At 45.8% G+C, this 25,578-nt stretch overlaps 70 non-coding genes across 70 annotated transcripts; all 70 read right to left on the reverse strand.

The window, feature by feature from the left end:
• Window positions 1–599: 599 nt before the first annotated feature.
• On the reverse strand, window positions 600–672 carry TRNAR-ACG (transfer RNA arginine (anticodon ACG)). Its single transcript has one exon. It is a non-coding gene; the product is annotated as a tRNA-Arg (tRNA).
• A 539-nt stretch (window positions 673–1,211) lies between these two features.
• TRNAH-GUG (transfer RNA histidin (anticodon GUG)) lies at window positions 1,212–1,283 on the reverse strand. The gene has a single exon. It is a non-coding gene; the product is annotated as a tRNA-His (tRNA).
• Window positions 1,284–1,291: 8 nt separating this feature from the next.
• On the reverse strand, window positions 1,292–1,364 carry TRNAR-ACG (transfer RNA arginine (anticodon ACG)). Its single transcript has one exon. It is a non-coding gene; the product is annotated as a tRNA-Arg (tRNA).
• Window positions 1,365–1,903: 539 nt separating this feature from the next.
• On the reverse strand, window positions 1,904–1,975 carry TRNAH-GUG (transfer RNA histidin (anticodon GUG)). The gene has a single exon. It is a non-coding gene; the product is annotated as a tRNA-His (tRNA).
• An 8-nt stretch (window positions 1,976–1,983) lies between these two features.
• Window positions 1,984–2,056, reverse strand: TRNAR-ACG (transfer RNA arginine (anticodon ACG)). Its single transcript has one exon. It is a non-coding gene; the product is annotated as a tRNA-Arg (tRNA).
• A 539-nt stretch (window positions 2,057–2,595) lies between these two features.
• On the reverse strand, window positions 2,596–2,667 carry TRNAH-GUG (transfer RNA histidin (anticodon GUG)). The gene has a single exon. It is a non-coding gene; the product is annotated as a tRNA-His (tRNA).
• Window positions 2,668–2,675: 8 nt separating this feature from the next.
• Window positions 2,676–2,748, reverse strand: TRNAR-ACG (transfer RNA arginine (anticodon ACG)). Its single transcript has one exon. It is a non-coding gene; the product is annotated as a tRNA-Arg (tRNA).
• Window positions 2,749–3,285: 537 nt separating this feature from the next.
• Window positions 3,286–3,357, reverse strand: TRNAH-GUG (transfer RNA histidin (anticodon GUG)). The gene has a single exon. It is a non-coding gene; the product is annotated as a tRNA-His (tRNA).
• An 8-nt stretch (window positions 3,358–3,365) lies between these two features.
• On the reverse strand, window positions 3,366–3,438 carry TRNAR-ACG (transfer RNA arginine (anticodon ACG)). The gene has a single exon. It is a non-coding gene; the product is annotated as a tRNA-Arg (tRNA).
• Window positions 3,439–3,977: 539 nt separating this feature from the next.
• Window positions 3,978–4,049, reverse strand: TRNAH-GUG (transfer RNA histidin (anticodon GUG)). Its single transcript has one exon. It is a non-coding gene; the product is annotated as a tRNA-His (tRNA).
• An 8-nt stretch (window positions 4,050–4,057) lies between these two features.
• On the reverse strand, window positions 4,058–4,130 carry TRNAR-ACG (transfer RNA arginine (anticodon ACG)). Its single transcript has one exon. It is a non-coding gene; the product is annotated as a tRNA-Arg (tRNA).
• Window positions 4,131–4,669: 539 nt separating this feature from the next.
• On the reverse strand, window positions 4,670–4,741 carry TRNAH-GUG (transfer RNA histidin (anticodon GUG)). Its single transcript has one exon. It is a non-coding gene; the product is annotated as a tRNA-His (tRNA).
• An 8-nt stretch (window positions 4,742–4,749) lies between these two features.
• TRNAR-ACG (transfer RNA arginine (anticodon ACG)) lies at window positions 4,750–4,822 on the reverse strand. Its single transcript has one exon. It is a non-coding gene; the product is annotated as a tRNA-Arg (tRNA).
• A 539-nt stretch (window positions 4,823–5,361) lies between these two features.
• TRNAH-GUG (transfer RNA histidin (anticodon GUG)) lies at window positions 5,362–5,433 on the reverse strand. Its single transcript has one exon. It is a non-coding gene; the product is annotated as a tRNA-His (tRNA).
• An 8-nt stretch (window positions 5,434–5,441) lies between these two features.
• TRNAR-ACG (transfer RNA arginine (anticodon ACG)) lies at window positions 5,442–5,514 on the reverse strand. The gene has a single exon. It is a non-coding gene; the product is annotated as a tRNA-Arg (tRNA).
• Window positions 5,515–6,051: 537 nt separating this feature from the next.
• TRNAH-GUG (transfer RNA histidin (anticodon GUG)) lies at window positions 6,052–6,123 on the reverse strand. Its single transcript has one exon. It is a non-coding gene; the product is annotated as a tRNA-His (tRNA).
• Window positions 6,124–6,131: 8 nt separating this feature from the next.
• Window positions 6,132–6,204, reverse strand: TRNAR-ACG (transfer RNA arginine (anticodon ACG)). The gene has a single exon. It is a non-coding gene; the product is annotated as a tRNA-Arg (tRNA).
• Window positions 6,205–6,743: 539 nt separating this feature from the next.
• On the reverse strand, window positions 6,744–6,815 carry TRNAH-GUG (transfer RNA histidin (anticodon GUG)). Its single transcript has one exon. It is a non-coding gene; the product is annotated as a tRNA-His (tRNA).
• Window positions 6,816–6,823: 8 nt separating this feature from the next.
• TRNAR-ACG (transfer RNA arginine (anticodon ACG)) lies at window positions 6,824–6,896 on the reverse strand. Its single transcript has one exon. It is a non-coding gene; the product is annotated as a tRNA-Arg (tRNA).
• Window positions 6,897–7,435: 539 nt separating this feature from the next.
• On the reverse strand, window positions 7,436–7,507 carry TRNAH-GUG (transfer RNA histidin (anticodon GUG)). The gene has a single exon. It is a non-coding gene; the product is annotated as a tRNA-His (tRNA).
• An 8-nt stretch (window positions 7,508–7,515) lies between these two features.
• On the reverse strand, window positions 7,516–7,588 carry TRNAR-ACG (transfer RNA arginine (anticodon ACG)). The gene has a single exon. It is a non-coding gene; the product is annotated as a tRNA-Arg (tRNA).
• A 539-nt stretch (window positions 7,589–8,127) lies between these two features.
• On the reverse strand, window positions 8,128–8,199 carry TRNAH-GUG (transfer RNA histidin (anticodon GUG)). Its single transcript has one exon. It is a non-coding gene; the product is annotated as a tRNA-His (tRNA).
• Window positions 8,200–8,207: 8 nt separating this feature from the next.
• TRNAR-ACG (transfer RNA arginine (anticodon ACG)) lies at window positions 8,208–8,280 on the reverse strand. Its single transcript has one exon. It is a non-coding gene; the product is annotated as a tRNA-Arg (tRNA).
• Window positions 8,281–8,819: 539 nt separating this feature from the next.
• TRNAH-GUG (transfer RNA histidin (anticodon GUG)) lies at window positions 8,820–8,891 on the reverse strand. Its single transcript has one exon. It is a non-coding gene; the product is annotated as a tRNA-His (tRNA).
• Window positions 8,892–8,899: 8 nt separating this feature from the next.
• On the reverse strand, window positions 8,900–8,972 carry TRNAR-ACG (transfer RNA arginine (anticodon ACG)). The gene has a single exon. It is a non-coding gene; the product is annotated as a tRNA-Arg (tRNA).
• A 539-nt stretch (window positions 8,973–9,511) lies between these two features.
• Window positions 9,512–9,583, reverse strand: TRNAH-GUG (transfer RNA histidin (anticodon GUG)). The gene has a single exon. It is a non-coding gene; the product is annotated as a tRNA-His (tRNA).
• Window positions 9,584–10,283: 700 nt separating this feature from the next.
• TRNAR-ACG (transfer RNA arginine (anticodon ACG)) lies at window positions 10,284–10,356 on the reverse strand. The gene has a single exon. It is a non-coding gene; the product is annotated as a tRNA-Arg (tRNA).
• Window positions 10,357–10,964: 608 nt separating this feature from the next.
• TRNAR-ACG (transfer RNA arginine (anticodon ACG)) lies at window positions 10,965–11,037 on the reverse strand. The gene has a single exon. It is a non-coding gene; the product is annotated as a tRNA-Arg (tRNA).
• Window positions 11,038–11,578: 541 nt separating this feature from the next.
• On the reverse strand, window positions 11,579–11,650 carry TRNAH-GUG (transfer RNA histidin (anticodon GUG)). Its single transcript has one exon. It is a non-coding gene; the product is annotated as a tRNA-His (tRNA).
• Window positions 11,651–11,658: 8 nt separating this feature from the next.
• On the reverse strand, window positions 11,659–11,731 carry TRNAR-ACG (transfer RNA arginine (anticodon ACG)). Its single transcript has one exon. It is a non-coding gene; the product is annotated as a tRNA-Arg (tRNA).
• Window positions 11,732–12,270: 539 nt separating this feature from the next.
• On the reverse strand, window positions 12,271–12,342 carry TRNAH-GUG (transfer RNA histidin (anticodon GUG)). The gene has a single exon. It is a non-coding gene; the product is annotated as a tRNA-His (tRNA).
• An 8-nt stretch (window positions 12,343–12,350) lies between these two features.
• On the reverse strand, window positions 12,351–12,423 carry TRNAR-ACG (transfer RNA arginine (anticodon ACG)). Its single transcript has one exon. It is a non-coding gene; the product is annotated as a tRNA-Arg (tRNA).
• A 539-nt stretch (window positions 12,424–12,962) lies between these two features.
• On the reverse strand, window positions 12,963–13,034 carry TRNAH-GUG (transfer RNA histidin (anticodon GUG)). Its single transcript has one exon. It is a non-coding gene; the product is annotated as a tRNA-His (tRNA).
• An 8-nt stretch (window positions 13,035–13,042) lies between these two features.
• Window positions 13,043–13,115, reverse strand: TRNAR-ACG (transfer RNA arginine (anticodon ACG)). Its single transcript has one exon. It is a non-coding gene; the product is annotated as a tRNA-Arg (tRNA).
• Window positions 13,116–13,654: 539 nt separating this feature from the next.
• TRNAH-GUG (transfer RNA histidin (anticodon GUG)) lies at window positions 13,655–13,726 on the reverse strand. Its single transcript has one exon. It is a non-coding gene; the product is annotated as a tRNA-His (tRNA).
• An 8-nt stretch (window positions 13,727–13,734) lies between these two features.
• TRNAR-ACG (transfer RNA arginine (anticodon ACG)) lies at window positions 13,735–13,807 on the reverse strand. Its single transcript has one exon. It is a non-coding gene; the product is annotated as a tRNA-Arg (tRNA).
• Window positions 13,808–14,346: 539 nt separating this feature from the next.
• TRNAH-GUG (transfer RNA histidin (anticodon GUG)) lies at window positions 14,347–14,418 on the reverse strand. The gene has a single exon. It is a non-coding gene; the product is annotated as a tRNA-His (tRNA).
• An 8-nt stretch (window positions 14,419–14,426) lies between these two features.
• On the reverse strand, window positions 14,427–14,499 carry TRNAR-ACG (transfer RNA arginine (anticodon ACG)). Its single transcript has one exon. It is a non-coding gene; the product is annotated as a tRNA-Arg (tRNA).
• Window positions 14,500–15,038: 539 nt separating this feature from the next.
• On the reverse strand, window positions 15,039–15,110 carry TRNAH-GUG (transfer RNA histidin (anticodon GUG)). The gene has a single exon. It is a non-coding gene; the product is annotated as a tRNA-His (tRNA).
• An 8-nt stretch (window positions 15,111–15,118) lies between these two features.
• TRNAR-ACG (transfer RNA arginine (anticodon ACG)) lies at window positions 15,119–15,191 on the reverse strand. The gene has a single exon. It is a non-coding gene; the product is annotated as a tRNA-Arg (tRNA).
• A 525-nt stretch (window positions 15,192–15,716) lies between these two features.
• Window positions 15,717–15,788, reverse strand: TRNAH-GUG (transfer RNA histidin (anticodon GUG)). The gene has a single exon. It is a non-coding gene; the product is annotated as a tRNA-His (tRNA).
• An 8-nt stretch (window positions 15,789–15,796) lies between these two features.
• On the reverse strand, window positions 15,797–15,869 carry TRNAR-ACG (transfer RNA arginine (anticodon ACG)). The gene has a single exon. It is a non-coding gene; the product is annotated as a tRNA-Arg (tRNA).
• Window positions 15,870–16,408: 539 nt separating this feature from the next.
• Window positions 16,409–16,480, reverse strand: TRNAH-GUG (transfer RNA histidin (anticodon GUG)). The gene has a single exon. It is a non-coding gene; the product is annotated as a tRNA-His (tRNA).
• An 8-nt stretch (window positions 16,481–16,488) lies between these two features.
• On the reverse strand, window positions 16,489–16,561 carry TRNAR-ACG (transfer RNA arginine (anticodon ACG)). The gene has a single exon. It is a non-coding gene; the product is annotated as a tRNA-Arg (tRNA).
• A 539-nt stretch (window positions 16,562–17,100) lies between these two features.
• On the reverse strand, window positions 17,101–17,172 carry TRNAH-GUG (transfer RNA histidin (anticodon GUG)). The gene has a single exon. It is a non-coding gene; the product is annotated as a tRNA-His (tRNA).
• Window positions 17,173–17,180: 8 nt separating this feature from the next.
• On the reverse strand, window positions 17,181–17,253 carry TRNAR-ACG (transfer RNA arginine (anticodon ACG)). The gene has a single exon. It is a non-coding gene; the product is annotated as a tRNA-Arg (tRNA).
• Window positions 17,254–17,792: 539 nt separating this feature from the next.
• TRNAH-GUG (transfer RNA histidin (anticodon GUG)) lies at window positions 17,793–17,864 on the reverse strand. Its single transcript has one exon. It is a non-coding gene; the product is annotated as a tRNA-His (tRNA).
• An 8-nt stretch (window positions 17,865–17,872) lies between these two features.
• On the reverse strand, window positions 17,873–17,945 carry TRNAR-ACG (transfer RNA arginine (anticodon ACG)). Its single transcript has one exon. It is a non-coding gene; the product is annotated as a tRNA-Arg (tRNA).
• A 539-nt stretch (window positions 17,946–18,484) lies between these two features.
• TRNAH-GUG (transfer RNA histidin (anticodon GUG)) lies at window positions 18,485–18,556 on the reverse strand. Its single transcript has one exon. It is a non-coding gene; the product is annotated as a tRNA-His (tRNA).
• An 8-nt stretch (window positions 18,557–18,564) lies between these two features.
• Window positions 18,565–18,637, reverse strand: TRNAR-ACG (transfer RNA arginine (anticodon ACG)). Its single transcript has one exon. It is a non-coding gene; the product is annotated as a tRNA-Arg (tRNA).
• A 539-nt stretch (window positions 18,638–19,176) lies between these two features.
• TRNAH-GUG (transfer RNA histidin (anticodon GUG)) lies at window positions 19,177–19,248 on the reverse strand. The gene has a single exon. It is a non-coding gene; the product is annotated as a tRNA-His (tRNA).
• Window positions 19,249–19,256: 8 nt separating this feature from the next.
• Window positions 19,257–19,329, reverse strand: TRNAR-ACG (transfer RNA arginine (anticodon ACG)). Its single transcript has one exon. It is a non-coding gene; the product is annotated as a tRNA-Arg (tRNA).
• Window positions 19,330–19,868: 539 nt separating this feature from the next.
• TRNAH-GUG (transfer RNA histidin (anticodon GUG)) lies at window positions 19,869–19,940 on the reverse strand. The gene has a single exon. It is a non-coding gene; the product is annotated as a tRNA-His (tRNA).
• An 8-nt stretch (window positions 19,941–19,948) lies between these two features.
• On the reverse strand, window positions 19,949–20,021 carry TRNAR-ACG (transfer RNA arginine (anticodon ACG)). The gene has a single exon. It is a non-coding gene; the product is annotated as a tRNA-Arg (tRNA).
• A 539-nt stretch (window positions 20,022–20,560) lies between these two features.
• Window positions 20,561–20,632, reverse strand: TRNAH-GUG (transfer RNA histidin (anticodon GUG)). The gene has a single exon. It is a non-coding gene; the product is annotated as a tRNA-His (tRNA).
• Window positions 20,633–20,640: 8 nt separating this feature from the next.
• TRNAR-ACG (transfer RNA arginine (anticodon ACG)) lies at window positions 20,641–20,713 on the reverse strand. Its single transcript has one exon. It is a non-coding gene; the product is annotated as a tRNA-Arg (tRNA).
• A 539-nt stretch (window positions 20,714–21,252) lies between these two features.
• On the reverse strand, window positions 21,253–21,324 carry TRNAH-GUG (transfer RNA histidin (anticodon GUG)). The gene has a single exon. It is a non-coding gene; the product is annotated as a tRNA-His (tRNA).
• Window positions 21,325–21,332: 8 nt separating this feature from the next.
• Window positions 21,333–21,405, reverse strand: TRNAR-ACG (transfer RNA arginine (anticodon ACG)). The gene has a single exon. It is a non-coding gene; the product is annotated as a tRNA-Arg (tRNA).
• Window positions 21,406–21,944: 539 nt separating this feature from the next.
• On the reverse strand, window positions 21,945–22,016 carry TRNAH-GUG (transfer RNA histidin (anticodon GUG)). The gene has a single exon. It is a non-coding gene; the product is annotated as a tRNA-His (tRNA).
• Window positions 22,017–22,024: 8 nt separating this feature from the next.
• TRNAR-ACG (transfer RNA arginine (anticodon ACG)) lies at window positions 22,025–22,097 on the reverse strand. The gene has a single exon. It is a non-coding gene; the product is annotated as a tRNA-Arg (tRNA).
• Window positions 22,098–22,636: 539 nt separating this feature from the next.
• TRNAH-GUG (transfer RNA histidin (anticodon GUG)) lies at window positions 22,637–22,708 on the reverse strand. Its single transcript has one exon. It is a non-coding gene; the product is annotated as a tRNA-His (tRNA).
• Window positions 22,709–22,716: 8 nt separating this feature from the next.
• TRNAR-ACG (transfer RNA arginine (anticodon ACG)) lies at window positions 22,717–22,789 on the reverse strand. Its single transcript has one exon. It is a non-coding gene; the product is annotated as a tRNA-Arg (tRNA).
• A 539-nt stretch (window positions 22,790–23,328) lies between these two features.
• On the reverse strand, window positions 23,329–23,400 carry TRNAH-GUG (transfer RNA histidin (anticodon GUG)). Its single transcript has one exon. It is a non-coding gene; the product is annotated as a tRNA-His (tRNA).
• Window positions 23,401–23,408: 8 nt separating this feature from the next.
• On the reverse strand, window positions 23,409–23,481 carry TRNAR-ACG (transfer RNA arginine (anticodon ACG)). Its single transcript has one exon. It is a non-coding gene; the product is annotated as a tRNA-Arg (tRNA).
• Window positions 23,482–24,020: 539 nt separating this feature from the next.
• On the reverse strand, window positions 24,021–24,092 carry TRNAH-GUG (transfer RNA histidin (anticodon GUG)). The gene has a single exon. It is a non-coding gene; the product is annotated as a tRNA-His (tRNA).
• An 8-nt stretch (window positions 24,093–24,100) lies between these two features.
• TRNAR-ACG (transfer RNA arginine (anticodon ACG)) lies at window positions 24,101–24,173 on the reverse strand. The gene has a single exon. It is a non-coding gene; the product is annotated as a tRNA-Arg (tRNA).
• A 539-nt stretch (window positions 24,174–24,712) lies between these two features.
• TRNAH-GUG (transfer RNA histidin (anticodon GUG)) lies at window positions 24,713–24,784 on the reverse strand. The gene has a single exon. It is a non-coding gene; the product is annotated as a tRNA-His (tRNA).
• An 8-nt stretch (window positions 24,785–24,792) lies between these two features.
• Window positions 24,793–24,865, reverse strand: TRNAR-ACG (transfer RNA arginine (anticodon ACG)). The gene has a single exon. It is a non-coding gene; the product is annotated as a tRNA-Arg (tRNA).
• Window positions 24,866–25,404: 539 nt separating this feature from the next.
• TRNAH-GUG (transfer RNA histidin (anticodon GUG)) lies at window positions 25,405–25,476 on the reverse strand. Its single transcript has one exon. It is a non-coding gene; the product is annotated as a tRNA-His (tRNA).
• Window positions 25,477–25,484: 8 nt separating this feature from the next.
• Window positions 25,485–25,557, reverse strand: TRNAR-ACG (transfer RNA arginine (anticodon ACG)). The gene has a single exon. It is a non-coding gene; the product is annotated as a tRNA-Arg (tRNA).
• Between the last annotated feature and the right edge of the window lie 21 nt (window positions 25,558–25,578).

A 25,578-nucleotide genomic window follows, 5' to 3' on the forward strand; every position in this document is an offset into this window, starting at 1 on the left:
TCCTGCACCATATTGCTAAAGCAAAGGAAAACCTGCAACAGGGTGCCATTGCCATAAGTGCTTACTTGGCAGATAAGAGTCGATGGGAAGAAAAAAATCATGCAGGAGAGGAAGTTTGTTGTTTATTAGTGATGATCGAGCACTAGAAAGCTCGAGTGCTTGGTACTCGATGAGAGAGAAAGAGAGAGAGAGAGAAAGTCTCGAGCGCCACCCGTTACTCGATCGAGTAACTAGCGTACCCGAGTACCCCGATGCTCGATGCTCAATCGACAAGTGCCGAGCACGCTCGCTCATTACTAGTGTTTATTTCTGTCTAAATATACTGGTCATTTGTGAGGTATCTATTTGTCTCCAATTTTATGAGGAGGCAAAATGACTACTTGGCAGAAATCCACCAAGTAGAAGAAGAGAATGCAAAGAGAAGAAGAATTCATGCAGGAGATGAAGTGTGTTGTCTATTTACTGATTGCAAAAGATCCAAAAGCAGCTCATTTAAAGCTTTGCGCAGAATGCATAAGATGCTGTGACCCGGATTCGAACCGGGGTTGCTGCGGCCACAACGCAGAGTACTAACCACTATACGATCACGGCAACATTCTCGAGCCAGGTAGGAGTCGAACCTACAATCTTCTGATCCGTAGTCAGACACGTTATCCATTGCGCCACTGGCCCTGTTGAAGAAGCTTGCTTACTCCTGCACCATATTGCTAAAGCAAAGGAAAACCTGCAACAGGGTGCCATTGCCATAAGTGCTTACTTGGCAGATAAGAGTCGATGGGAAGAAAAAAATCATGCAGGAGAGGAAGTTTGTTGTTTATTAGTGATGATCGAGCACTAGAAAGCTCGAGTGCTTGGTACTCGATGAGAGAGAAAGAGAGAGAGAGAGAAAGTCTCGAGCGCCACCTGTTACTCGATTGAGTAACTAGCGTACCCGAGTACCCCGATGCTCGATGCTCAATCGACAAGTGCCGAGCACGCTCGCTCATTACTAGTGTTTATTTCTGTCTAAATATACTGGTCATTTGTGAGGTATCTATTTGTCTCCAATTTTATGAGGAGGCAAAATGACTACTTGGCAGAAATCCACCAAGTAGAAGAAGAGAATGCAAAGAGAAGAAGAATTCATGCAGGAGATGAAGTGTGTTGTCTATTTACTGATTGCAAAAGATCCAAAAGCAGCTCATTTAAAGCTTTGCACAGAATGCATAAGATGCCGTGACCCGGATTCGAACCGGGGTTGCTGCGGCCACAACGCAGAGTACTAACCACTATACGATCACGGCAACATTCTCGAGCCAGGTAGGAGTCGAACCTACAATCTTCTGATCCGTAGTCAGACGCGTTATCCATTGCGCCACTGGCCCTGTTGAAGAAGCTTGCTTACTCCTGCACCATATTGCTAAAGCAAAGGAAAACCTGCAACAGGGTGCCATTGCCATAAGTGCTTACTTGGCAGATAAGAGTCGATGGGAAGAAAAAAATCATGCAGGAGAGGAAGTTTGTTGTTTATTAGTGATGATCGAGCACTAGAAAGCTCGAGTGCTTGGTACTCGATGAGAGAGAAAGAGAGAGAGAGAGAAAGTCTCGAGCGCCACCCGTTACTCGATCGAGTAACTAGCGTACCCGAGTACCCCGATGCTCGATGCTCAATCGACAAGTGCCGAGCACGCTCGCTCATTACTAGTGTTTATTTCTGTCTAAATATACTGGTCATTTGTGAGGTATCTATTTGTCTCCAATTTTATGAGGAGGCAAAATGACTACTTGGCAGAAATCCACCAAGTAGAAGAAGAGAATGCAAAGAGAAGAAGAATTCATGCAGGAGATGAAGTGTGTTGTCTATTTACTGATTGCAAAAGATCCAAAAGCAGCTCATTTAAAGCTTTGCGCAGAATGCATAAGATGCCGTGACCCGGATTCGAACCGGGGTTGCTGCGGCCACAACGCAGAGTACTAACCACTATACGATCACGGCAACATTCTCGAGCCAGGTAGGAGTCGAACCTACAATCTTCTGATCCGTAGTCAGACGCGTTATCCATTGCGCCACTGGCCCTGTTGAAGAAGCTTGCTTACTCCTGCACCATATTGCTAAAGCAAAGGAAAACCTGCAACAGGGTGCCATTGCCATAAGTGCTTACTTGGCAGATAAGAGTCGATGGGAAGAAAAAAATCATGCAGGAGAGGAAGTTTGTTGTTTATTAGTGATGATCGAGCACTAGAAAGCTCGAGTGCTTGGTACTCGATGAGAGAGAAAGAGAGAGAGAGAGAAAGTCTCGAGCGCCACCCGTTACTCGATCGAGTAACTAGCGTACCCGAGTACCCCGATGCTCGATGCTCAATCGACAAGTGCCGAGCACGCTCGCTCATTACTAGTGTTTATTTCTGTCTAAATATACTGGTCATTTGTGAGGTATCTATTTGTCTCCAATTTTATGAGGAGGCAAAATGACTACTTGGCAGAAATCCACCAAGTAGAAGAAGAGAATGCAAAGAGAAGAAGAATTCATGCAGGAGATGAAGTGTGTTGTCTATTTACTGATTGCAAAAGATCCAAAAGCAGCTCATTTAAAGCTTTGCGCAGAATGCATAAGATGCCGTGACCCGGATTCGAACCGGGGTTGCTGCGGCCACAACGCAGAGTACTAACCACTATACGATCACGGCAACATTCTCGAGCCAGGTAGGAGTCGAACCTACAATCTTCTGATCCGTAGTCAGACGCGTTATCCATTGCGCCACTGGCCCTGTTGAAGAAGCTTGCTTACTCCTGCACCATATTGCTAAAGCAAAGGAAAACCTGCAACAGGGTGCCATTGCCATAAGTGCTTACTTGGCAGATAAGAGTCGATGGGAAGAAAAAAATCATGCAGGAGAGGAAGTTTGTTGTTTATTAGTGATGATCGAGCACTAGAAAGCTCGAGTGCTTGGTACTCGATGAGAGAGAAAGAGAGAGAGAGAAAGTCTCGAGCGCCACCCGTTACTCGATCGAGTAACTAGCGTACCCGAGTACCCCGATGCTCGATGCTCAATCGACAAGTGCCGAGCACGCTCGCTCATTACTAGTGTTTATTTCTGTCTAAATATACTGGTCATTTGTGAGGTATCTATTTGTCTCCAATTTTATGAGGAGGCAAAATGACTACTTGGCAGAAATCCACCAAGTAGAAGAAGAGAATGCAAAGAGAAGAAGAATTCATGCAGGAGATGAAGTGTGTTGTCTATTTACTGATTGCAAAAGATCCAAAAGCAGCTCATTTAAAGCTTTGCGCAGAATGCATAAGATGCCGTGACCCGGATTCGAACCGGGGTTGCTGCGGCCACAACGCAGAGTACTAACCACTATACGATCACGGCAACATTCTCGAGCCAGGTATGAGTCGAACCTACAATCTTCTGATCCGTAGTCAGACGCGTTATCCATTGCGCCACTGGCCCTGTTGAAGAAGCTTGCTTACTCCTGCACCATATTGCTAAAGCAAAGGAAAACCTGCAACAGGGTGCCATTGCCATAAGTGCTTACTTGGCAGATAAGAGTCGATGGGAAGAAAAAAATCATGCAGGAGAGGAAGTTTGTTGTTTATTAGTGATGATCGAGCACTAGAAAGCTCGAGTGCTTGGTACTCGATGAGAGAGAAAGAGAGAGAGAGAGAAAGTCTCGAGCGCCACCCGTTACTCGATCGAGTAACTAGCGTACCCGAGTACCCCGATGCTCGATGCTCAATCGACAAGTGCCGAGCACGCTCGCTCATTACTAGTGTTTATTTCTGTCTAAATATACTGGTCATTTGTGAGGTATCTATTTGTCTCCAATTTTATGAGGAGGCAAAATGACTACTTGGCAGAAATCCACCAAGTAGAAGAAGAGAATGCAAAGAGAAGAAGAATTCATGCAGGAGATGAAGTGTGTTGTCTATTTACTGATTGCAAAAGATCCAAAAGCAGCTCATTTAAAGCTTTGCGCAGAATGCATAAGATGCCGTGACCCGGATTCGAACCGGGGTTGCTGCGGCCACAACGCAGAGTACTAACCACTATACGATCACGGCAACATTCTCGAGCCAGGTAGGAGTCGAACCTACAATCTTCTGATCCGTAGTCAGACGCGTTATCCATTGCGCCACTGGCCCTGTTGAAGAAGCTTGCTTACTCCTGCACCATATTGCTAAAGCAAAGGAAAACCTGCAACAGGGTGCCATTGCCATAAGTGCTTACTTGGCAGATAAGAGTCGATGGGAAGAAAAAAATCATGCAGGAGAGGAAGTTTGTTGTTTATTAGTGATGATCGAGCACTAGAAAGCTCGAGTGCTTGGTACTCGATGAGAGAGAAAGAGAGAGAGAGAGAAAGTCTCGAGCGCCACCCGTTACTCGATCGAGTAACTAGCGTACCCGAGTACCCCGATGCTCGATGCTCAATCGACAAGTGCCGAGCACGCTCGCTCATTACTAGTGTTTATTTCTGTCTAAATATACTGGTCATTTGTGAGGTATCTATTTGTCTCCAATTTTATGAGGAGGCAAAATGACTACTTGGCAGAAATCCACCAAGTAGAAGAAGAGAATGCAAAGAGAAGAAGAATTCATGCAGGAGATGAAGTGTGTTGTCTATTTACTGATTGCAAAAGATCCAAAAGCAGCTCATTTAAAGCTTTGCGCAGAATGCATAAGATGCCGTGACCCGGATTCGAACCGGGGTTGCTGCGGCCACAACGCAGAGTACTAACCACTATACGATCACGGCAACATTCTCGAGCCAGGTAGGAGTCGAACCTACAATCTTCTGATCCGTAGTCAGACGCGTTATCCATTGCGCCACTGGCCCTGTTGAAGAAGCTTGCTTACTCCTGCACCATATTGCTAAAGCAAAGGAAAACCTGCAACAGGGTGCCATTGCCATAAGTGCTTACTTGGCAGATAAGAGTCGATGGGAAGAAAAAAATCATGCAGGAGAGGAAGTTTGTTGTTTATTAGTGATGATCGAGCACTAGAAAGCTCGAGTGCTTGGTACTCGATGAGAGAGAAAGAGAGAGAGAGAGAAAGTCTCGAGCGCCACCCGTTACTCGATCGAGTAACTAGCGTACCCGAGTACCCCGATGCTCGATGCTCAATCGACAAGTGCCGAGCACGCTCGCTCATTACTAGTGTTTATTTCTGTCTAAATATACTGGTCATTTGTGAGGTATCTATTTGTCTCCAATTTTATGAGGAGGCAAAATGACTACTTGGCAGAAATCCACCAAGTAGAAGAAGAGAATGCAAAGAGAAGAAGAATTCATGCAGGAGATGAAGTGTGTTGTCTATTTACTGATTGCAAAAGATCCAAAAGCAGCTCATTTAAAGCTTTGCGCAGAATGCATAAGATGCCGTGACCCGGATTCGAACCGGGGTTGCTGCGGCCACAACGCAGAGTACTAACCACTATACGATCACGGCAACATTCTCGAGCCAGGTAGGAGTCGAACCTACAATCTTCTGATCCGTAGTCAGACGCGTTATCCATTGCGCCACTGGCCCTGTTGAAGAAGCTTGCTTACTCCTGCACCATATTGCTAAAGCAAAGGAAAACCTGCAACAGGGTGCCATTGCCATAAGTGCTTACTTGGCAGATAAGAGTCGATGGGAAGAAAAAAATCATGCAGGAGAGGAAGTTTGTTGTTTATTAGTGATGATCGAGCACTAGAAAGCTCGAGTGCTTGGTACTCGATGAGAGAGAAAGAGAGAGAGAGAAAGTCTCGAGCGCCACCCGTTACTCGATCGAGTAACTAGCGTACCCGAGTACCCCGATGCTCGATGCTCAATCGACAAGTGCCGAGCACGCTCGCTCATTACTAGTGTTTATTTCTGTCTAAATATACTGGTCATTTGTGAGGTATCTATTTGTCTCCAATTTTATGAGGAGGCAAAATGACTACTTGGCAGAAATCCACCAAGTAGAAGAAGAGAATGCAAAGAGAAGAAGAATTCATGCAGGAGATGAAGTGTGTTGTCTATTTACTGATTGCAAAAGATCCAAAAGCAGCTCATTTAAAGCTTTGCGCAGAATGCATAAGATGCCGTGACCCGGATTCGAACCGGGGTTGCTGCGGCCACAACGCAGAGTACTAACCACTATACGATCACGGCAACATTCTCGAGCCAGGTAGGAGTCGAACCTACAATCTTCTGATCCGTAGTCAGACGCGTTATCCATTGCGCCACTGGCCCTGTTGAAGAAGCTTGCTTACTCCTGCACCATATTGCTAAAGCAAAGGAAAACCTGCAACAGGGTGCCATTGCCATAAGTGCTTACTTGGCAGATAAGAGTCGATGGGAAGAAAAAAATCATGCAGGAGAGGAAGTTTGTTGTTTATTAGTGATGATCGAGCACTAGAAAGCTCGAGTGCTTGGTACTCGATGAGAGAGAAAGAGAGAGAGAGAGAAAGTCTCGAGCGCCACCCGTTACTCGATCGAGTAACTAGCGTACCCGAGTACCCCGATGCTCGATGCTCAATCGACAAGTGCCGAGCACGCTCGCTCATTACTAGTGTTTATTTCTGTCTAAATATACTGGTCATTTGTGAGGTATCTATTTGTCTCCAATTTTATGAGGAGGCAAAATGACTACTTGGCAGAAATCCACCAAGTAGAAGAAGAGAATGCAAAGAGAAGAAGAATTCATGCAGGAGATGAAGTGTGTTGTCTATTTACTGATTGCAAAAGATCCAAAAGCAGCTCATTTAAAGCTTTGCGCAGAATGCATAAGATGCCGTGACCCGGATTCGAACCGGGGTTGCTGCGGCCACAACGCAGAGTACTAACCACTATACGATCACGGCAACATTCTCGAGCCAGGTAGGAGTCGAACCTACAATCTTCTGATCCGTAGTCAGACGCGTTATCCATTGCGCCACTGGCCCTGTTGAAGAAGCTTGCTTACTCCTGCACCATATTGCTAAAGCAAAGGAAAACCTGCAACAGGGTGCCATTGCCATAAGTGCTTACTTGGCAGATAAGAGTCGATGGGAAGAAAAAAATCATGCAGGAGAGGAAGTTTGTTGTTTATTAGTGATGATCGAGCACTAGAAAGCTCGAGTGCTTGGTACTCGATGAGAGAGAAAGAGAGAGAGAGAGAAAGTCTCGAGCGCCACCCGTTACTCGATCGAGTAACTAGCGTACCCGAGTACCCCGATGCTCGATGCTCAATCGACAAGTGCCGAGCACGCTCGCTCATTACTAGTGTTTATTTCTGTCTAAATATACTGGTCATTTGTGAGGTATCTATTTGTCTCCAATTTTATGAGGAGGCAAAATGACTACTTGGCAGAAATCCACCAAGTAGAAGAAGAGAATGCAAAGAGAAGAAGAATTCATGCAGGAGATGAAGTGTGTTGTCTATTTACTGATTGCAAAAGATCCAAAAGCAGCTCATTTAAAGCTTTGCGCAGAATGCATAAGATGCCGAGACCCGGATTCGAACCGGGGTTGCTGCGGCCACAACGCAGAGTACTAACCACTATACGATCACGGCAACATTCTCGAGCCAGGTAGGAGTCGAACCTACAATCTTCTGATCCGTAGTCAGACGCATTATCCATTGCGCCACTAGCCCTGTTGAAGAAGCTTGCTTACTCCTGCACCATATTGCTAAAGCAAAGGAAAACCTGCAACAGGGTGCCATTGCCATAAGTGCTTACTTGGCAGATAAGAGTCGATGGGAAGAAAAAAATCATGCAGGAGAGGAAGTTTGTTGTTTATTAGTGATGATCGAGCACTAGAAAGCTCGAGTGCTTGGTACTCGATGAGAGAGAAAGAGAGAGAGAGAGAAAGTCTCGAGCGCCACCCGTTACTCGATCGAGTAACTAGCGTACCCGAGTACCCCGATGCTCGATGCTCAATCGACAAGTGCCGAGCACGCTCGCTCATTACTAGTGTTTATTTCTGTCTAAATATACTGGTCATTTGTGAGGTATCTATTTGTCTCCAATTTTATGAGGAGGCAAAATGACTACTTGGCAGAAATCCACCAAGTAGAAGAAGAGAATGCAAAGAGAAGAAGAATTCATGCAGGAGATGAAGTGTGTTGTCTATTTACTGATTGCAAAAGATCCAAAAGCAGCTCATTTAAAGCTTTGCGCAGAATGCATAAGATGCCGTGACCCGGATTCGAACCGGGGTTGCTGCGGCCACAACGCAGAGTACTAACCACTATACGATCACGGCAACATTCTCGAGCCAGGTAGGAGTCGAACCTACAATCTTCTGATCCGTAGTCAGACGCGTTATCCATTGCGCCACTGGCCCTGTTGAAGAAGCTTGCTTACTCCTGCACCATATTGCTAAAGCAAAGGAAAACCTGCAACAGGGTGCCATTGCCATAAGTGCTTACTTGGCAGATAAGAGTCGATGGGAAGAAAAAAATCATGCAGGAGAGGAAGTTTGTTGTTTATTAGTGATGATCGAGCACTAGAAAGCTCGAGTGCTTGGTACTCGATGAGAGAGAAAGAGAGAGAGAGAGAAAGTCTCGAGCGCCACCCGTTACTCGATCGAGTAACTAGCGTACCCGAGTACCCCGATGCTCGATGCTCAATCGACAAGTGCCGAGCACGCTCGCTCATTACTAGTGTTTATTTCTGTCTAAATATACTGGTCATTTGTGAGGTATCTATTTGTCTCCAATTTTATGAGGAGGCAAAATGACTACTTGGCAGAAATCCACCAAGTAGAAGAAGAGAATGCAAAGAGAAGAAGAATTCATGCAGGAGATGAAGTGTGTTGTCTATTTACTGATTGCAAAAGATCCAAAAGCAGCTCATTTAAAGCTTTGCGCAGAATGCATAAGATGCCGTGACCCGGATTCGAACCGGGGTTGCTGCGGCCACAACGCAGAGTGCTAACCACTATACGATCACGGCAACATTCTCGAGCCAGGTAGGAGTCGAACCTACAATCTTCTGATCCGTAGTCAGACGCGTTATCCATTGCGCCACTGGCCCTGTTGAAGAAGCTTGCTTACTCCTGCACCATATTGCTAAAGCAAAGGAAAACCTGCAACAGGGTGCCATTGCCATAAGTGCTTACTTGGCAGATAAGAGTCGATGGGAAGAAAAAAATCATGCAGGAGAGGAAGTTTGTTGTTTATTAGTGATGATCGAGCACTAGAAAGCTCGAGTGCTTGGTACTCGATGAGAGAGAAAGAGAGAGAGAGAGAAAGTCTCGAGCGCCACCCGTTACTCGATCGAGTAACTAGCGTACCCGAGTACCCCGATGCTCGATGCTCAATCGACAAGTGCCGAGCACGCTCGCTCATTACTAGTGTTTATTTCTGTCTAAATATACTGGTCATTTGTGAGGTATCTATTTGTCTCCAATTTTATGAGGAGGCAAAATGACTACTTGGCAGAAATCCACCAAGTAGAAGAAGAGAATGCAAAGAGAAGAAGAATTCATGCAGGAGATGAAGTGTGTTGTCTATTTACTGATTGCAAAAGATCCAAAAGCAGCTCATTTAAAGCTTTGCGCAGAATGCATAAGATGCCGAGACCCGGATTCGAACCGGGGTTGCTGCGGCCACAACGCAGAGTACTAACCACTATACGATCACGGCAACATTCTCGAGCCAGGTAGGAGTCGAACCTACAATCTTCTGATCCGTAGTCAGACGCATTATCCATTGCGCCCCTAGCCCTGTTGAAGAAGCTTGCTTACTCCTGCACCATATTGCTAAAGCAAAGGAAAACCTGCAACAGGGTGCCATTGCCATAAGTGCTTACTTGGCAGATAAGAGTCGATGGGAAGAAAAAAATCATGCAGGAGAGGAAGTTTGTTGTTTATTAGTGATGATCGAGCACTAGAAAGCTCGAGTGCTTGGTACTCGATGAGAGAGAAAGAGAGAGAGAGAGAAAGTCTCGAGCGCCACCCGTTACTCGATCGAGTAACTAGCGTACCCGAGTACCCCGATGCTCGATGCTCAATCGACAAGTGCCGAGCACGCTCGCTCATTACTAGTGTTTATTTCTGTCTAAATATACTGGTCATTTGTGAGGTATCTATTTGTCTCCAATTTTATGAGGAGGCAAAATGACTACTTGGCAGAAATCCACCAAGTAGAAGAAGAGAATGCAAAGAGAAGAAGAATTCATGCAGGAGATGAAGTGTGTTGTCTATTTACTGATTGCAAAAGATCCAAAAGCAGCTCATTTAAAGCTTTGCGCAGAATGCATAAGATGCCGTGACCCAGATTCGAACCGGGGTTGCTGCGGCCACAACGCAGAGTACTAACCACTATACGATCACGGCAACATTCTCGAGCCAGGTAGGAGTCGAACCTACAATCTTCTGATCCGTAGTCAGACGCGTTATCCATTGCGCCACTGGCCCTGTTGAAGAAGCTTGCTTACTCCTGCACCATATTGCTAAAGCAAAGGAAAACCTGCAACAGGGTGCCATTGCCATAAGTGCTTACTTGGCAGATAAGAGTCGATGGGAAGAAAAAAATCATGCAGGAGAGGAAGTTTGTTGTTTATTAGTGATGATCGAGCACTAGAAAGCTCGAGTGCTTGGTACTCGATGAGAGAGAAAGAGAGAGAGAGAGAAAGTCTCGAGCGCCACCCGTTACTCGATCGAGTAACTAGCGTACCCGAGTACCCCGATGCTCGATGCTCAATCGACAAGTGCCGAGCACGCTCGCTCATTACTAGTGTTTATTTCTGTCTAAATATACTGGTCATTTGTGAGGTATCTATTTGTCTCCAATTTTATGAGGAGGCAAAATGACTACTTGGCAGAAATCCACCAAGTAGAAGAAGAGAATGCAAAGAGAAGAAGAATTCATGCAGGAGATGAAGTGTGTTGTCTATTTACTGATTGCAAAAGATCCAAAAGCAGCTCATTTAAAGCTTTGCGCAGAATGCATAAGATGCCGTGACCCGGAGTTGCTGCGGCCACAACGCAGAGTACTAACCACTATACGATCACGGCAACATTCTCGAGCCAGGTAGGAGTCGAACCTACAATCTTCTGATCCGTAGTCAGACGCGTTATCCATTGCGCCACTGGCCCTGTTGAAGAAGCTTGCTTACTCCTGCACCATATTGCTAAAGCAAAGGAAAACCTGCAACAGGGTGCCATTGCCATAAGTGCTTACTTGGCAGATAAGAGTCGATGGGAAGAAAAAAATCATGCAGGAGAGGAAGTTTGTTGTTTATTAGTGATGATCGAGCACTAGAAAGCTCGAGTGCTTGGTACTCGATGAGAGAGAAAGAGAGAGAGAGAGAGAAAGTCTCGAGCGCCACCCGTTACTCGATCGAGTAACTAGCGTACCCGAGTACCCCGATGCTCGATGCTCAATCGACAAGTGCCGAGCACGCTCGCTCATTACTAGTGTTTATTTCTGTCTAAATATACTGGTCATTTGTGAGGTATCTATTTGTCTCCAATTTTATGAGGAGGCAAAATGACTACTTGGCAGAAATCCACCAAGTAGAAGAAGAGAATGCAAAGAGAAGAAGAATTCATGCAGGAGATGAAGTGTGTTGTCTATTTACTGATTGCAAAAGATCCAAAAGCAGCTCATTTAAAGCTTTGCGCAGAATGCATAAGATGCCGTGACCCGGATTCGAACCGGGGTTGCTGCGGCCACAACGCAGAGTACTAACCACTATACGATCACGGCAACATTCTCGAGCCAGGTAGGAGTCGAACCTACAATCTTCTGATCCGTAGTCAGACGCGTTATCCATTGCGCCACTGGCCCTGTTGAAGAAGCTTGCTTACTCCTGCACCATATTGCTAAAGCAAAGGAAAACCTGCAACAGGGTGCCATTGCCATAAGTGCTTACTTGGCAGATAAGAGTCGATGGGAAGAAAAAAATCATGCAGGAGAGGAAGTTTGTTGTTTATTAGTGATGATCGAGCACTAGAAAGCTCGAGTGCTTGGTACTCGATGAGAGAGAAAGAGAGAGAGAGAGAAAGTCTCGAGCGCCACCCGTTACTCGATCGAGTAACTAGCGTACCCGAGTACCCCGATGCTCGATGCTCAATCGACAAGTGCCGAGCACGCTCGCTCATTACTAGTGTTTATTTCTGTCTAAATATACTGGTCATTTGTGAGGTATCTATTTGTCTCCAATTTTATGAGGAGGCAAAATGACTACTTGGCAGAAATCCACCAAGTAGAAGAAGAGAATGCAAAGAGAAGAAGAATTCATGCAGGAGATGAAGTGTGTTGTCTATTTACTGATTGCAAAAGATCCAAAAGCAGCTCATTTAAAGCTTTGCGCAGAATGCATAAGATGCCGTGACCCGGATTCGAACCGGGGTTGCTGCGGCCACAACGCAGAGTACTAACCACTATACGATCACGGCAACATTCTCGAGCCAGGTAGGAGTCGAACCTACAATCTTCTGATCCGTAGTCAGACGCGTTATCCATTGCGCCACTGGCCCTGTTGAAGAAGCTTGCTTACTCCTGCACCATATTGCTAAAGCAAAGGAAAACCTGCAACAGGGTGCCATTGCCATAAGTGCTTACTTGGCAGATAAGAGTCGATGGGAAGAAAAAAATCATGCAGGAGAGGAAGTTTGTTGTTTATTAGTGATGATCGAGCACTAGAAAGCTCGAGTGCTTGGTACTCGATGAGAGAGAAAGAGAGAGAGAGAGAAAGTCTCGAGCGCCACCCGTTACTCGATCGAGTAACTAGCGTACCCGAGTACCCCGATGCTCGATGCTCAATCGACAAGTGCCGAGCACGCTCGCTCATTACTAGTGTTTATTTCTGTCTAAATATACTGGTCATTTGTGAGGTATCTATTTGTCTCCAATTTTATGAGGAGGCAAAATGACTACTTGGCAGAAATCCACCAAGTAGAAGAAGAGAATGCAAAGAGAAGAAGAATTCATGCAGGAGATGAAGTGTGTTGTCTATTTACTGATTGCAAAAGATCCAAAAGCAGCTCATTTAAAGCTTTGCGCAGAATGCATAAGATGCCGAGACCCGGATTCGAACCGGGGTTGCTGCGGCCACAACGCAGAGTACTAACCACTATACGATCACGGCAACATTCTCGAGCCAGGTAGGAGTCGAACCTACAATCTTCTGATCCGTAGTCAGACGCATTATCCATTGCGCCACTAGCCCTGTTGAAGAAGCTTGCTTACTCCTGCACCATATTGCTAAAGCAAAGGAAAACCTGCAACAGGGTGCCATTGCCATAAGTGCTTACTTGGCAGATAAGAGTCGATGGGAAGAAAAAAATCATGCAGGAGAGGAAGTTTGTTGTTTATTAGTGATGATCGAGCACTAGAAAGCTCGAGTGCTTGGTACTCGATGAGAGAGAAAGAGAGAGAGAGAGAAAGTCTCGAGCGCCACCCGTTACTCGATCGAGTAACTAGCGTACCCGAGTACCCCGATGCTCGATGCTCAATCGACAAGTGCCGAGCACGCTCGCTCATTACTAGTGTTTATTTCTGTCTAAATATACTGGTCATTTGTGAGGTATCTATTTGTCTCCAATTTTATGAGGAGGCAAAATGACTACTTGGCAGAAATCCACCAAGTAGAAGAAGAGAATGCAAAGAGAAGAAGAATTCATGCAGGAGATGAAGTGTGTTGTCTATTTACTGATTGCAAAAGATCCAAAAGCAGCTCATTTAAAGCTTTGCGCAGAATGCATAAGATGCCGTGACCCGGATTCGAACCGGGGTTGCTGCGGCCACAACGCAGAGTACTAACCACTATACGATCACGGCAACATTCTCGAGCCAGGTAGGAGTCGAACCTACAATCTTCTGATCCGTAGTCAGACGCGTTATCCATTGCGCCACTGGCCCTGTTGAAGAAGCTTGCTTACTCCTGCACCATATTGCTAAAGCAAAGGAAAACCTGCAACAGGGTGCCATTGCCATAAGTGCTTACTTGGCAGATAAGAGTCGATGGGAAGAAAAAAATCATGCAGGAGAGGAAGTTTGTTGTTTATTAGTGATGATCGAGCACTAGAAAGCTCGAGTGCTTGGTACTCGATGAGAGAGAAAGAGAGAGAGAGAGAAAGTCTCGAGCGCCACCCGTTACTCGATCGAGTAACTAGCGTACCCGAGTACCCCGATGCTCGATGCTCAATCGACAAGTGCCGAGCACGCTCGCTCATTACTAGTGTTTATTTCTGTCTAAATATACTGGTCATTTGTGAGGTATCTATTTGTCTCCAATTTTATGAGGAGGCAAAATGACTACTTGGCAGAAATCCACCAAGTAGAAGAAGAGAATGCAAAGAGAAGAAGAATTCATGCAGGAGATGAAGTGTGTTGTCTATTTACTGATTGCAAAAGATCCAAAAGCAGCTCATTTAAAGCTTTGCGCAGAATGCATAAGATGCCGTGACCCGGATTCGAACCGGGGTTGCTGCGGCCACAACGCAGAGTACTAACCACTATACGATCACGGCAACATTCTCGAGCCAGGTAGGAGTCGAACCTACAATCTTCTGATCCGTAGTCAGACGCGTTATCCATTGCGCCACTGGCCCTGTTGAAGAAGCTTGCTTACTCCTGCACCATATTGCTAAAGCAAAGGAAAACCTGCAACAGGGTGCCATTGCCATAAGTGCTTACTTGGCAGATAAGAGTCGATGGGAAGAAAAAAATCATGCAGGAGAGGAAGTTTGTTGTTTATTAGTGATGATCGAGCACTAGAAAGCTCGAGTGCTTGGTACTCGATGAGAGAGAAAGAGAGAGAGAGAGAAAGTCTCGAGCGCCACCCGTTACTCGATCGAGTAACTAGCGTACCCGAGTACCCCGATGCTCGATGCTCAATCGACAAGTGCCGAGCACGCTCGCTCATTACTAGTGTTTATTTCTGTCTAAATATACTGGTCATTTGTGAGGTATCTATTTGTCTCCAATTTTATGAGGAGGCAAAATGACTACTTGGCAGAAATCCACCAAGTAGAAGAAGAGAATGCAAAGAGAAGAAGAATTCATGCAGGAGATGAAGTGTGTTGTCTATTTACTGATTGCAAAAGATCCAAAAGCAGCTCATTTAAAGCTTTGCGCAGAATGCATAAGATGCCATGACCCGGATTCGAACCGGGGTTGCTGCGGCCACAACGCAGAGTACTAACCACTATACGATCACGGCAACATTCTCGAGCCAGGTAGGAGTCGAACCTACAATCTTCTGATCCGTAGTCAGACGCGTTATCCATTGCGCCACTGGCCCTGTTGAAGAAGCTTGCTTACTCCTGCACCATATTGCTAAAGCAAAGGAAAACCTGCAACAGGGTGCCATTGCCATAAGTGCTTACTTGGCAGATAAGAGTCGATGGGAAGAAAAAAATCATGCAGGAGAGGAAGTTTGTTGTTTATTAGTGATGATCGAGCACTAGAAAGCTCGAGTGCTTGGTACTCGATGAGAGAGAGAAAGTCTCGAGCGCCACCCGTTACTCGATCGAGTAACTAGCGTACCCGAGTACCCCGATGCTCGATGCTCAATCGACAAGTGCCGAGCACGCTCGCTCATTACTAGTGTTTATTTCTGTCTAAATATACTGGTCATTTGTGAGGTATCTATTTGTCTCCAATTTTATGAGGAGGCAAAATGACTACTTGGCAGAAATCCACCAAGTAGAAGAAGAGAATGCAAAGAGAAGAAGAATTCATGCAGGAGATGAAGTGTGTTGTCTATTTACTGATTGCAAAAGATCCAAAAGCAGCTCATTTAAAGCTTTGCGCAGAATGCATAAGATGCCGTGACCCGGATTCGAACCGGGGTTGCTGCGGCCACAACGCAGAGTACTAACCACTATACGATCACGGCAACATTCTCGAGCCAGGTAGGAGTCGAACCTACAATCTTCTGATCCGTAGTCAGACGCGTTATCCATTGCGCCACTGGCCCTGTTGAAGAAGCTTGCTTACTCCTGCACCATATTGCTAAAGCAAAGGAAAACCTGCAACAGGGTGCCATTGCCATAAGTGCTTACTTGGCAGATAAGAGTCGATGGGAAGAAAAAAATCATGCAGGAGAGGAAGTTTGTTGTTTATTAGTGATGATCGAGCACTAGAAAGCTCGAGTGCTTGGTACTCGATGAGAGAGAAAGAGAGAGAGAGAGAAAGTCTCGAGCGCCACCCGTTACTCGATCGAGTAACTAGCGTACCCGAGTACCCCGATGCTCGATGCTCAATCGACAAGTGCCGAGCACGCTCGCTCATTACTAGTGTTTATTTCTGTCTAAATATACTGGTCATTTGTGAGGTATCTATTTGTCTCCAATTTTATGAGGAGGCAAAATGACTACTTGGCAGAAATCCACCAAGTAGAAGAAGAGAATGCAAAGAGAAGAAGAATTCATGCAGGAGATGAAGTGTGTTGTCTATTTACTGATTGCAAAAGATCCAAAAGCAGCTCATTTAAAGCTTTGCGCAGAATGCATAAGATGCCGTGACCCGGATTCGAACCGGGGTTGCTGCGGCCACAACGCAGAGTACTAACCACTATACGATCACGGCAACATTCTCGAGCCAGGTAGGAGTCGAACCTACAATCTTCTGATCCGTAGTCAGACGCGTTATCCATTGCGCCACTGGCCCTGTTGAAGAAGCTTGCTTACTCCTGCACCATATTGCTAAAGCAAAGGAAAACCTGCAACAGGGTGCCATTGCCATAAGTGCTTACTTGGCAGATAAGAGTCGATGGGAAGAAAAAAATCATGCAGGAGAGGAAGTTTGTTGTTTATTAGTGATGATCGAGCACTAGAAAGCTCGAGTGCTTGGTACTCGATGAGAGAGAAAGAGAGAGAGAGAGAAAGTCTCGAGCGCCACCCGTTACTCGATCGAGTAACTAGCGTACCCGAGTACCCCGATGCTCGATGCTCAATCGACAAGTGCCGAGCACGCTCGCTCATTACTAGTGTTTATTTCTGTCTAAATATACTGGTCATTTGTGAGGTATCTATTTGTCTCCAATTTTATGAGGAGGCAAAATGACTACTTGGCAGAAATCCACCAAGTAGAAGAAGAGAATGCAAAGAGAAGAAGAATTCATGCAGGAGATGAAGTGTGTTGTCTATTTACTGATTGCAAAAGATCCAAAAGCAGCTCATTTAAAGCTTTGCGCAGAATGCATAAGATGCCGTGACCCGGATTCGAACCGGGGTTGCTGCGGCCACAACGCAGAGTACTAACCACTATACGATCACGGCAACATTCTCGAGCCAGGTAGGAGTCGAACCTACAATCTTCTGATCCGTAGTCAGACGCGTTATCCATTGCGCCACTGGCCCTGTTGAAGAAGCTTGCTTACTCCTGCACCATATTGCTAAAGCAAAGGAAAACCTGCAACAGGGTGCCATTGCCATAAGTGCTTACTTGGCAGATAAGAGTCGATGGGAAGAAAAAAATCATGCAGGAGAGGAAGTTTGTTGTTTATTAGTGATGATCGAGCACTAGAAAGCTCGAGTGCTTGGTACTCGATGAGAGAGAAAGAGAGAGAGAGAGAAAGTCTCGAGCGCCACCCGTTACTCGATCGAGTAACTAGCGTACCCGAGTACCCCGATGCTCGATGCTCAATCGACAAGTGCCGAGCACGCTCGCTCATTACTAGTGTTTATTTCTGTCTAAATATACTGGTCATTTGTGAGGTATCTATTTGTCTCCAATTTTATGAGGAGGCAAAATGACTACTTGGCAGAAATCCACCAAGTAGAAGAAGAGAATGCAAAGAGAAGAAGAATTCATGCAGGAGATGAAGTGTGTTGTCTATTTACTGATTGCAAAAGATCCAAAAGCAGCTCATTTAAAGCTTGGCGCAGAATGCATAAGATGCCGTGACCCGGATTCGAACCGGGGTTGCTGCGGCCACAACGCAGAGTACTAACCACTATACGATCACGGCAACATTCTCGAGCCAGGTAGGAGTCGAACCTACAATCTTCTGATCCGTAGTCAGACGCGTTATCCATTGCGCCACTGGCCCTGTTGAAGAAGCTTGCTTACTCCTGCACCATATTGCTAAAGCAAAGGAAAACCTGCAACAGGGTGCCATTGCCATAAGTGCTTACTTGGCAGATAAGAGTCGATGGGAAGAAAAAAATCATGCAGGAGAGGAAGTTTGTTGTTTATTAGTGATGATCGAGCACTAGAAAGCTCGAGTGCTTGGTACTCGATGAGAGAGAAAGAGAGAGAGAGAGAAAGTCTCGAGCGCCACCCGTTACTCGATCGAGTAACTAGCGTACCCGAGTACCCCGATGCTCGATGCTCAATCGACAAGTGCCGAGCACGCTCGCTCATTACTAGTGTTTATTTCTGTCTAAATATACTGGTCATTTGTGAGGTATCTATTTGTCTCCAATTTTATGAGGAGGCAAAATGACTACTTGGCAGAAATCCACCAAGTAGAAGAAGAGAATGCAAAGAGAAGAAGAATTCATGCAGGAGATGAAGTGTGTTGTCTATTTACTGATTGCAAAAGATCCAAAAGCAGCTCATTTAAAGCTTTGCGCAGAATGCATAAGATGCCGTGACCCGGATTCGAACCGGGGTTGCTGCGGCCACAACGCAGAGTACTAACCACTATACGATCACGGCAACATTCTCGAGCCAGGTAGGAGTCGAACCTACAATCTTCTGATCCGTAGTCAGACGCGTTATCCATTGCGCCACTGGCCCTGTTGAAGAAGCTTGCTTACTCCTGCACCATATTGCTAAAGCAAAGGAAAACCTGCAACAGGGTGCCATTGCCATAAGTGCTTACTTGGCAGATAAGAGTCGATGGGAAGAAAAAAATCATGCAGGAGAGGAAGTTTGTTGTTTATTAGTGATGATCGAGCACTAGAAAGCTCGAGTGCTTGGTACTCGATGAGAGAGAAAGAGAGAGAGAGAGAAAGTCTCGAGCGCCACCCGTTACTCGATCGAGTAACTAGCGTACCCGAGTACCCCGATGCTCGATGCTCAATCGACAAGTGCCGAGCACGCTCGCTCATTACTAGTGTTTATTTCTGTCTAAATATACTGGTCATTTGTGAGGTATCTATTTGTCTCCAATTTTATGAGGAGGCAAAATGACTACTTGGCAGAAATCCACCAAGTAGAAGAAGAGAATGCAAAGAGAAGAAGAATTCATGCAGGAGATGAAGTGTGTTGTCTATTTACTGATTGCAAAAGATCCAAAAGCAGCTCATTTAAAGCTTTGCGCAGAATGCATAAGATGCCGTGACCCGGATTCGAACCGGGGTTGCTGCGGCCACAACGCAGAGTACTAACCACTATACGATCACGGCAACATTCTCGAGCCAGGTAGGAGTCGAACCTACAATCTTCTGATCCGTAGTCAGACGCGTTATCCATTGCGCCACTGGCCCTGTTGAAGAAGCTTGCTTACTCCTGCACCATATTGCTAAAGCAAAGGAAAACCTGCAACAGGGTGCCATTGCCATAAGTGCTTACTTGGCAGATAAGAGTCGATGGGAAGAAAAAAATCATGCAGGAGAGGAAGTTTGTTGTTTATTAGTGATGATCGAGCACTAGAAAGCTCGAGTGCTTGGTACTCGATGAGAGAGAAAGAGAGAGAGAGAGAAAGTCTCGAGCGCCACCCGTTACTCGATCGAGTAACTAGCGTACCCGAGTACCCCGATGCTCGATGCTCAATCGACAAGTGCCGAGCACGCTCGCTCATTACTAGTGTTTATTTCTGTCTAAATATACTGGTCATTTGTGAGGTATCTATTTGTCTCCAATTTTATGAGGAGGCAAAATGACTACTTGGCAGAAATCCACCAAGTAGAAGAAGAGAATGCAAAGAGAAGAAGAATTCATGCAGGAGATGAAGTGTGTTGTCTATTTACTGATTGCAAAAGATCCAAAAGCAGCTCATTTAAAGCTTGGCGCAGAATGCATAAGATGCCGTGACCCGGATTCGAACCGGGGTTGCTGCGGCCACAACGCAGAGTACTAACCACTATACGATCACGGCAACATTCTCGAGCCAGGTAGGAGTCGAACCTACAATCTTCTGATCCGTAGTCAGACGCGTTATCCATTGCGCCACTGGCCCTGTTGAAGAAGCTTGCTTACTCCTGCACCATATTGCTAAAGCAAAGGAAAACCTGCAACAGGGTGCCATTGCCATAAGTGCTTACTTGGCAGATAAGAGTCGATGGGAAGAAAAAAATCATGCAGGAGAGGAAGTTTGTTGTTTATTAGTGATGATCGAGCACTAGAAAGCTCGAGTGCTTGGTACTCGATGAGAGAGAAAGAGAGAGAGAGAGAAAGTCTCGAGCGCCACCCGTTACTCGATCGAGTAACTAGCGTACCCGAGTACCCCGATGCTCGATGCTCAATCGACAAGTGCCGAGCACGCTCGCTCATTACTAGTGTTTATTTCTGTCTAAATATACTGGTCATTTGTGAGGTATCTATTTGTCTCCAATTTTATGAGGAGGCAAAATGACTACTTGGCAGAAATCCACCAAGTAGAAGAAGAGAATGCAAAGAGAAGAAGAATTCATGCAGGAGATGAAGTGTGTTGTCTATTTACTGATTGCAAAAGATCCAAAAGCAGCTCATTTAAAGCTTGGCGCAGAATGCATAAGATGCCGTGACCCGGATTCGAACCGGGGTTGCTGCGGCCACAACGCAGAGTACTAACCACTATACGATCACGGCAACATTCTCGAGCCAGGTAGGAGTCGAACCTACAATCTTCTGATCCGTAGTCAGACGCGTTATCCATTGCGCCACTGGCCCTGTTGAAGAAGCTTGCTTACTCCTGCACCATATTGCTAAAGCAAAGGAAAACCTGCAACAGGGTGCCATTGCCATAAGTGCTTACTTGGCAGATAAGAGTCGATGGGAAGAAAAAAATCATGCAGGAGAGGAAGTTTGTTGTTTATTAGTGATGATCGAGCACTAGAAAGCTCGAGTGCTTGGTACTCGATGAGAGAGAAAGAGAGAGAGAGAGAAAGTCTCGAGCGCCACCCGTTACTCGATCGAGTAACTAGCGTACCCGAGTACCCCGATGCTCGATGCTCAATCGACAAGTGCCGAGCACGCTCGCTCATTACTAGTGTTTATTTCTGTCTAAATATACTGGTCATTTGTGAGGTATCTATTTGTCTCCAATTTTATGAGGAGGCAAAATGACTACTTGGCAGAAATCCACCAAGTAGAAGAAGAGAATGCAAAGAGAAGAAGAATTCATGCAGGAGATGAAGTGTGTTGTCTATTTACTGATTGCAAAAGATCCAAAAGCAGCTCATTTAAAGCTTTGCGCAGAATGCATAAGATGCCGTGACCCGGATTCGAACCGGGGTTGCTGCGGCCACAACGCAGAGTACTAACCACTATACGATCACGGCAACATTCTCGAGCCAGGTAGGAGTCGAACCTACAATCTTCTGATCCGTAGTCAGACGCGTTATCCATTGCGCCACTGGCCCTGTTGAAGAAGCTTGCTTACTCCTGCACCATATTGCTAAAGCAAAGGAAAACCTGCAACAGGGTGCCATTGCCATAAGTGCTTACTTGGCAGATAAGAGTCGATGGGAAGAAAAAAATCATGCAGGAGAGGAAGTTTGTTGTTTATTAGTGATGATCGAGCACTAGAAAGCTCGAGTGCTTGGTACTCGATGAGAGAGAAAGAGAGAGAGAGAGAAAGTCTCGAGCGCCACCCGTTACTCGATCGAGTAACTAGCGTACCCGAGTACCCCGATGCTCGATGCTCAATCGACAAGTGCCGAGCACGCTCGCTCATTACTAGTGTTTATTTCTGTCTAAATATACTGGTCATTTGTGAGGTATCTATTTGTCTCCAATTTTATGAGGAGGCAAAATGACTACTTGGCAGAAATCCACCAAGTAGAAGAAGAGAATGCAAAGAGAAGAAGAATTCATGCAGGAGATGAAGTGTGTTGTCTATTTACTGATTGCAAAAGATCCAAAAGCAGCTCATTTAAAGCTTTGCGCAGAATGCATAAGATGCCGTGACCCGGATTCGAACCGGGGTTGCTGCGGCCACAACGCAGAGTACTAACCACTATACGATCACGGCAACATTCTCGAGCCAGGTAGGAGTCGAACCTACAATCTTCTGATCCGTAGTCAGACGCGTTATCCATTGCGCCACTGGCCCTGTTGAAGAAGCTTGCTTACTCCTGCACCATATTGCTAAAGCAAAGGAAAACCTGCAACAGGGTGCCATTGCCATAAGTGCTTACTTGGCAGATAAGAGTCGATGGGAAGAAAAAAATCATGCAGGAGAGGAAGTTTGTTGTTTATTAGTGATGATCGAGCACTAGAAAGCTCGAGTGCTTGGTACTCGATGAGAGAGAAAGAGAGAGAGAGAGAAAGTCTCGAGCGCCACCCGTTACTCGATCGAGTAACTAGCGTACCCGAGTACCCCGATGCTCGATGCTCAATCGACAAGTGCCGAGCACGCTCGCTCATTACTAGTGTTTATTTCTGTCTAAATATACTGGTCATTTGTGAGGTATCTATTTGTCTCCAATTTTATGAGGAGGCAAAATGACTACTTGGCAGAAATCCACCAAGTAGAAGAAGAGAATGCAAAGAGAAGAAGAATTCATGCAGGAGATGAAGTGTGTTGTCTATTTACTGATTGCAAAAGATCCAAAAGCAGCTCATTTAAAGCTTTGCGCAGAATGCATAAGATGCCGTGACCCGGATTCGAACCGGGGTTGCTGCGGCCACAACGCAGAGTACTAACCACTATACGATCACGGCAACATTCTCGAGCCAGGTAGGAGTCGAACCTACAATCTTCTGATCCGTAGTCAGACGCGTTATCCATTGCGCCACTGGCCCTGTTGAAGAAGCTTGCTTACTCCTGCACCATATTGCTAAAGCAAAGGAAAACCTGCAACAGGGTGCCATTGCCATAAGTGCTTACTTGGCAGATAAGAGTCGATGGGAAGAAAAAAATCATGCAGGAGAGGAAGTTTGTTGTTTATTAGTGATGATCGAGCACTAGAAAGCTCGAGTGCTTGGTACTCGATGAGAGAGAAAGAGAGAGAGAGAGAAAGTCTCGAGCGCCACCCGTTACTCGATCGAGTAACTAGCGTACCCGAGTACCCCGATGCTCGATGCTCAATCGACAAGTGCCGAGCACGCTCGCTCATTACTAGTGTTTATTTCTGTCTAAATATACTGGTCATTTGTGAGGTATCTATTTGTCTCCAATTTTATGAGGAGGCAAAATGACTACTTGGCAGAAATCCACCAAGTAGAAGAAGAGAATGCAAAGAGAAGAAGAATTCATGCAGGAGATGAAGTGTGTTGTCTATTTACTGATTGCAAAAGATCCAAAAGCAGCTCATTTAAAGCTTGGCGCAGAATGCATAAGATGCCGTGACCCGGATTCGAACCGGGGTTGCTGCGGCCACAACGCAGAGTACTAACCACTATACGATCACGGCAACATTCTCGAGCCAGGTAGGAGTCGAACCTACAATCTTCTGATCCGTAGTCAGACGCGTTATCCATTGCGCCACTGGCCCTGTTGAAGAAGCTTGCTTACTCCTGCACCATATTGCTAAAGCAAAGGAAAACCTGCAACAGGGTGCCATTGCCATAAGTGCTTACTTGGCAGATAAGAGTCGATGGGAAGAAAAAAATCATGCAGGAGAGGAAGTTTGTTGTTTATTAGTGATGATCGAGCACTAGAAAGCTCGAGTGCTTGGTACTCGATGAGAGAGAAAGAGAGAGAGAGAGAAAGTCTCGAGCGCCACCCGTTACTCGATCGAGTAACTAGCGTACCCGAGTACCCCGATGCTCGATGCTCAATCGACAAGTGCCGAGCACGCTCGCTCATTACTAGTGTTTATTTCTGTCTAAATATACTGGTCATTTGTGAGGTATCTATTTGTCTCCAATTTTATGAGGAGGCAAAATGACTACTTGGCAGAAATCCACCAAGTAGAAGAAGAGAATGCAAAGAGAAGAAGAATTCATGCAGGAGATGAAGTGTGTTGTCTATTTACTGATTGCAAAAGATCCAAAAGCAGCTCATTTAAAGCTTGGCGCAGAATGCATAAGATGCCGTGACCCGGATTCGAACCGGGGTTGCTGCGGCCACAACGCAGAGTACTAACCACTATACGATCACGGCAACATTCTCGAGCCAGGTAGGAGTCGAACCTACAATCTTCTGATCCGTAGTCAGACGCGTTATCCATTGCGCCACTGGCCCTGTTGAAGAAGCTTGCTTACTCCTGCACCATATTGCTAAAGCAAAGGAAAACCTGCAACAGGGTGCCATTGCCATAAGTGCTTACTTGGCAGATAAGAGTCGATGGGAAGAAAAAAATCATGCAGGAGAGGAAGTTTGTTGTTTATTAGTGATGATCGAGCACTAGAAAGCTCGAGTGCTTGGTACTCGATGAGAGAGAAAGAGAGAGAGAGAGAAAGTCTCGAGCGCCACCCGTTACTCGATCGAGTAACTAGCGTACCCGAGTACCCCGATGCTCGATGCTCAATCGACAAGTGCCGAGCACGCTCGCTCATTACTAGTGTTTATTTCTGTCTAAATATACTGGTCATTTGTGAGGTATCTATTTGTCTCCAATTTTATGAGGAGGCAAAATGACTACTTGGCAGAAATCCACCAAGTAGAAGAAGAGAATGCAAAGAGAAGAAGAATTCATGCAGGAGATGAAGTGTGTTGTCTATTTACTGATTGCAAAAGATCCAAAAGCAGCTCATTTAAAGCTTTGCGCAGAATGCATAAGATGCCGTGACCCGGATTCGAACCGGGGTTGCTGCGGCCACAACGCAGAGTACTAACCACTATACGATCACGGCAACATTCTCGAGCCAGGTAGGAGTCGAACCTACAATCTTCTGATCCGTAGTCAGACGCGTTATCCATTGCGCCACTGGCCCTGTTGAAGAAGCTTGCTTACTCCTGCACCATATTGCTAAAGCAAAGGAAAACCTGCAACAGGGTGCCATTGCCATAAGTGCTTACTTGGCAGATAAGAGTCGATGGGAAGAAAAAAATCATGCAGGAGAGGAAGTTTGTTGTTTATTAGTGATGATCGAGCACTAGAAAGCTCGAGTGCTTGGTACTCGATGAGAGAGAAAGAGAGAGAGAGAGAAAGTCTCGAGCGCCACCCGTTACTCGATCGAGTAACTAGCGTACCCGAGTACCCCGATGCTCGATGCTCAATCGACAAGTGCCGAGCACGCTCGCTCATTACTAGTGTTTATTTCTGTCTAAATATACTGGTCATTTGTGAGGTATCTATTTGTCTCCAATTTTATGAGGAGGCAAAATGACTACTTGGCAGAAATCCACCAAGTAGAAGAAGAGAATGCAAAGAGAAGAAGAATTCATGCAGGAGATGAAGTGTGTTGTCTATTTACTGATTGCAAAAGATCCAAAAGCAGCTCATTTAAAGCTTTGCGCAGAATGCATAAGATGCCGTGACCCGGATTCGAACCGGGGTTGCTGCGGCCACAACGCAGAGTACTAACCACTATACGATCACGGCAACATTCTCGAGCCAGGTAGGAGTCGAACCTACAATCTTCTGATCCGTAGTCAGACGCGTTATCCATTGCGCCACTGGCCCTGTTGAAGAAGCTTGCTTACT

Source organism: Phyllobates terribilis, unplaced genomic scaffold (assembly GCF_046119375.1).
Source record: "Phyllobates terribilis strain yellow unplaced genomic scaffold, ASM4611937v1 Scaffold_11__3_contigs__length_659146591, whole genome shotgun sequence".
Taxonomy (NCBI): Eukaryota; Metazoa; Chordata; class Amphibia; order Anura; family Dendrobatidae; genus Phyllobates; species Phyllobates terribilis.